The sequence below is a fragment of the Piliocolobus tephrosceles genome, chromosome 6 (genome assembly GCF_002776525.5).
Source record: "Piliocolobus tephrosceles isolate RC106 chromosome 6, ASM277652v3, whole genome shotgun sequence".
NCBI classification, from domain to species: Eukaryota; Metazoa; Chordata; class Mammalia; order Primates; family Cercopithecidae; genus Piliocolobus; species Piliocolobus tephrosceles.
In genome coordinates, this window is record NC_045439.1 from 40,243,322 (window position 1) to 40,249,321 (window position 6,000).

The window sequence follows — 6,000 nt, forward strand, 5'->3', positions numbered from 1 at the left end:
ACTATTGTGTATATATACTACACTGTATTTATTCATCCATTGATGGGCACTTTGATTGATTCTAAATTATTTCCGCCCTTCTGCTGAATTTGGGCTTAGTTTATTCTTGTTTTTCTGGTTCCTTCAGGTGTAATATTTGATTTTTAAATTTGAGATCTTTCTTCTTTTTTGATGTAGGCATTCATTGCTATAAACTTCCTTCTTAGAATTGCTTTTGCAGTTTCCTTAGGTTTTGGTATGTTGTTTCCATTTTGGTTATCTCAATAATTTTTAATTCCCTTCACATTTCTTCATTGACCCCCATTGGCTGTTCAGGAGTATGTTGTTTAATTTCCATGTATTTGTGAATTTTCTAAAGTTCTTCCTGTTATTGATTTCTAGTTTTATACCATTGCGATCAGAAAAGATACATGATACAATTTCATTCTTCTTAAATTTGCTAAGAATTGTTTTGCAACCTAACATATGATCTGTCCTGGAGAATGTTTCATGTGAAGTTAAGAAGAATGTATATTCTATAGCTGTTGGATGGAATGTCCTGCATATTTCTGATAAGTCCATTTGATCTAAAATTTAGTTTAAGTCTAATGTTCCCTTACTGATTGTCTGTCTAGATGATCTGTCTATTGCTGAAAGTCCCCTACTATTATTGTATTGCATTCTATCCCTCCCTTCATATGTAATAATATTTGTTTTATATATTTAAGTGATTCAATTTTGGGTGCACATACACACAGTTATTATGTCCTTTTGTTGAACCAGTTTTTCATTATATAATGACCTTTGTCTATTTGTACAGTTTTTGATTTAAAAACTATTTTATCTGATCTAAGTATAGCTACTTCTGCTTTCTTTTGATTTCCATTTGCATGGAATCTTTTTCCTTCTTTTCAATTTTAGTATGTGTGTCCTTACAGGCAAAGTGAATCTCTTGTAGGCAGCATATAATTGGGTCTTGTTTTTTTATCCATTCAACCACTCTTTCTTTTGATTAGATAATTAAATTCATTTACGTTCAAAGTAATTATTGATAGGTTTTTTTTATCCATTCAACTACTCTTTCTTTTGATTAGATAATTTAATTCATTTGCATTCAAAGTAATTATTGATAGGTAAGAACTTAATAGTACCATTTTGTTAAATTGTTTTATAGTTGTTTTGTATATCCTTTGTTTCTTCTTCTTACACAGTCTTTCTTTGTGGCTAAGTGATTTTCTCTAGTGGTATGCTTTCATTCCTTGATTTTAATTTTTTTGTGCATCTGATATATGTTTTGCTTAACATGAGGCTTACAAGAAAGCACCTTAAAGTTATAACAGGTTATTTTAAGATGATAATTTAACTTTGATCACACATACAAAAAACCCTCTACATTTTTACTTCACTGCTTCCATTACCTATGAATTTTTGGTGTCATAATTTACATCTTGTTATACATTGCATAGCCCTTAACAAATTATTGAATCTATTATTAATAGTTTTGTCTTTTAACTTTCATAGTAAAGATATAAATGATTTACATACCACCATTACAGTATGAGTTTTTCCTAATTTGACTGCATTTTTTACCAGTGAGTTTTATACTTTCATATGTTTTTGTGTTACTTATTTGTGTCCTTTTCTTTAGCTTGAAGAACTCCCTTTAGCATTTCTTGTAAGACAGATCTGGTGGTGATGAACTCCTTTAGCTTCTGTTTGTCTGGAAAGTGTTTATCTCTACTTCATTTTGAAGGGCAGGGTTGCTGGGTAAGTATTCTTGGTTAGGGGGTTTTTTATTTTCCATTCAGCACTTTGAATATATCGTCCTACTTTCTCCTGGCCTGTAAGATTTCTGCTGAGCAGTGGGCTGCTAGCTATATTGAAACTCGTTTACATGTTATTTGCTTCTTTTCTCTTGCTCCTTTCAGGGTCCTCTCTTTGTCTTTGTTTTCTGGCAGTTTGATTATAATATGTCTTGTGATAGTTATTTGAATGGAATCTAATGGAAACCTTTAATATTTGCATACCTGGATATTTACATACTTCTTTAGGTTTGAAAAGCTTTCTGTTACTATTTCTTTGAATAAATTTTCTATCCCTTATCTTTTTCTTCTACTTTTTAAATTCCTATGACTTGACTATTTGGACTTTTGACACTGTCCCTAAGTCTTAGTAAGCTTTCCTCATTTCTTGTTATTATTTTTTCTCGTCTGACTGTATATTTTCAAATATCCTGTTTTGAAGTTCACAGGTTCTTTCTTCTGCTCGATTATTTGCTGTTGATAATCTCTATTGCATTTTCATTTGGTTCATTGTATTTTTTTCAGCTCCAGGATTTCTGTTAGTTTTTTTTGTTGTTGTTGTTATTATTTAAATCTCTCTATTAAATTTCTGTTTCTGGTCATTTAATATTTTTCTCATTTCATTGAATTGTTTCTCTGTATATTCTTGAAGCTCCCTGAGCTTCCTTTAAACAGTTATTTTGGTTTCTTTGTCAGGCAGTTTACACATCTGCATTTCTTCAGGGTCATTCACTGGTACCTTATTTTGTCCCTTTGGTAATGTCATGTTTCCCTAATTGTTCTTGATCATTGTGGTTGTGCATTAACGTGTGTGTAGCTGATGAAGTAGGTACTTATTCCAGTCTTTAGTGACTGGCTTTGTTTTGGAATTCCCTGTGGTAAGTGTGATGCTGGAGTGCACCAGAAATCCAGGGCAGGTGTTGCTGGCATAGCATTGAGGCATGCCAGAAGTCTGAGACCTGTGAGGGATGCCTGATGCTGAGTACTCTATGGAGCCCAGCGTTACTGAAATTGACCCAAGTGTTGAGGTCCAAGGCAATGTTTTATGCTTACTTCTTTCACTTTTCTCCAAGTGGATGATATTCTTTCCATGCTGTGCTGTTAGGGAGGGATGATACATGTAATGTAAAACTGATCTTTTTACCCACTTCAATGCATCTTTTACTGTTAACTCTTTTGAAGACATTTTCATGTATGGATAATTGTTCAGATTAATATTTCTGTGAGGGAATGCTTGCTAGGGAGTCCTTCTCCACCATCTTGTTCTGCCTCTAGCTATATTTCAAATTTGAACCCATTATCAGATATATGGTTTCCAAATATTTTTTTCCCATTCCATACATTGCCTCTTTACTCTGTCATTTGTTTCCTTTGCTATTGCAAAAGCTTTTTAGTTTGATATAATCCCTGTTGTCTGGTCTTGTTTTCTTTGGTTGTCTGTGCTTTTGATGTCATATCCAAGAAATCATTGCCAAGACCAATGTTAAGGAGCTTTTCCCTCTACCTTTTCTTCTAGGAGTTTTATAGTTTCAGATCTTATGTTTCGGACTTTCATTCAAGTTGATTTTTGTGTATGGTGTAAGATAAGGGTCAAATTTTATTATTTTGCATGTAGTTATTTAGTTTTCCAAACACAATTTATTGAAGAGACTATTTTTACCTCATTGTGTAGTCTTGGCACCCCATCAAAGACCATTTGACTGTATATGTGTGGATTTCTTTCTGGCCCCTCTATTCTGTTCCATTGGTTTAAATGTCTGCCTGTATGCCAGTACCATACTGTTCTGATTACTGCAGCTTTTGTAATATGTTCTAAAGTCAGGAAGTGCAAGGTTTATATTTCTAAGAATTTATTTAATATTTATAGGTTGTCCATTTGTTGGCATATAATTGTTCATAGAAGTTTATACTCTTTTTTATTTCTGTGTCATAAATTGTAATGTCTCTTCCTTCTTTTCTGATTTTATTTACTTAAGTCTTCTCTCTTTTTTTATAGTTAATCTAGTTAATGGTTTTTCAGTTTTGCAGGTTTTTTCAGAAAGCCAACTCTTAGTTTTATAGATTTTTAAAAACTGATTTTCTACTCTCTATTTCTTTTACTTTGCTCTAATCTTAGTATTTCCTTTCTTCACTTACCTTTAGACTTAGTTTTTTCTTTATCTTGTTACTTGAGATGCAAAATTAGATTGATTATTTGAGATCATTTTTCTTTTCTAATGTAGGTGTTTATAACTATAAAATTTCCTTTTAATGCTGCTTTTGCTGCATCCCATAAATTTTGATATGTTGTATTTGTATTTTCACTTACCTCAAGGTATTTTCCAATTTCCCATTTGATTTCTTCTTCAACCAATTGGTTATTCAAGTATATGTTGTTTAATTTCTACGTATTTGTGATTTTTTTCATATTTTCTTCAGGCATTAAATTTTAGTTCCATTCCATTGTGTTTAGAAAATGTACTTGTTATGATTTCAATCTTATTAAATTTGTTGACTTGTTTTGTGATCTAACTTATGATCTATAAGTTTTATACATGGAACCCTGGGGAGTGTTCCATGTATGCTTGAGAAGAATGTATATTCTTCTGCTATTGGGTGGAGAGTTTGTATATGTCTATTAGGTCTATTTGGCCTAGTATTCAAATCCTCTGTTTCTTATTGATCTTCTATCTGAATGTTCTTTTCATTTTTGAGAATAAGTATTGACTCCTTTACTATTATTTTGTCACTATTTTATTTCTCCCTTCAGTTTTGTCAATGTTTGCTTTATATATTTGGGTGTTCTGATGTTTGGTGCATATATAATTATAATTGCTGTATATTCCTGATGAAATGACCCTTTTATCATTGTATAATGTCATTTGCCTCTTTAACTTAAAGTCTATTTTGTCTGATATAAGTCTGGCCCTCCTTGCTGTCTTTTGGTTGCCAGTTGCATGAAATATCTTTTTCTGTCCTTTCACTTTCAGTCAGAGGTAACCACCATCAGTTTTTATAAAATATAATACTCTTCAGCCCCTCCCTACAGGGGAGTTAAAAACATCCTTTTTTCTCTGTCTCTTTTTTGAGACAGAGTTTTGCTCTTGTTGGCCAGACTGGAGTACAATGGTGTGATCTTGGTTCACTGCAACCTCCACCTCCGGGGTTCAAGCAATTCTCCTGCCTCAGCCTCCCAAGTAGCTGGGATTACAGGCATGTGCCATCACGTCCAGCTAATTTTGTATTTTTAGCAGAGATGGGGTTTCTCCATGTTGGTCAGGCTGGTCTCGAACTCCTGACCTCAGGTAATCCACCAGCCTTGGCCTCCCAAAGTGCTGGGATTACAGGCGTGAGTCACTGCACCCGGCTTTTTGTTTTCTGTGTTTTGTTTGTTTTTTTGTTTTTTTTTTTGAAGAGCTCTTAGTCTGATAAAAGAGTCATTATCTGGGAAATCAAAATATCCCCAGATCACCAGACCTTACACTGAGAGCCCATCTATCTTCCTTCCTGCAAAGCAAAGCAGGCTGCTGTTGGGAAGTGAGTGTGAATCTGCACAGCATAACTCAGATACTCTGCATGTCATGTGATGGGAATTCAGGGATGACCTATGTAGAAGCAGTGTTTATTCTCAGGTTATAGGAAATGAAACTAAAAGGTAGTACTGAAAAAGTCATTAAGAGTTTGTACTTCAGAGCTGGATTGCTTGGGTTTAAATCCTAGCTCTGCTGCTTTATAAATGTTTGACTTTGGACAAATTACTAAACCTCTGCTATAGTCCTGCCTTACTTTGATATTCCCTTATCCACACCTCAGCTCCTTTATCTAAGATGGGGTTAAAAAGAGCATGTACCTCATAGGGTTGTTATGAGGATTAAATAAGTTAATGTATTTGAAACTCTTAAAGCAGTTTTTGTTATGTAACAATAAAAATGTTTGTTAAACAATTGCAACAATAATAATAGTTTGAAGCATATGAGGTCTTTCCTGCTAGACTGAATTTTTGGGTGGGGAAGGATTGCATCTTTTAAAATTAATTTCTGCATCTTAGTACCTAGAACAGGCTTGACACATAGTAGGGACCTTTATTAAATGTCTATTACATGATGGGATGAATGAACTTTTTAGATCCTCTCAGAGGGTGATTCATTATCAGGCTATAGACCAAAAGAAAATATTATCAAGTGCTTTGTGATAAACTTTCCTTGGGGGGACTTTTCTCAAAGTCATAGGGTAGTGTGTG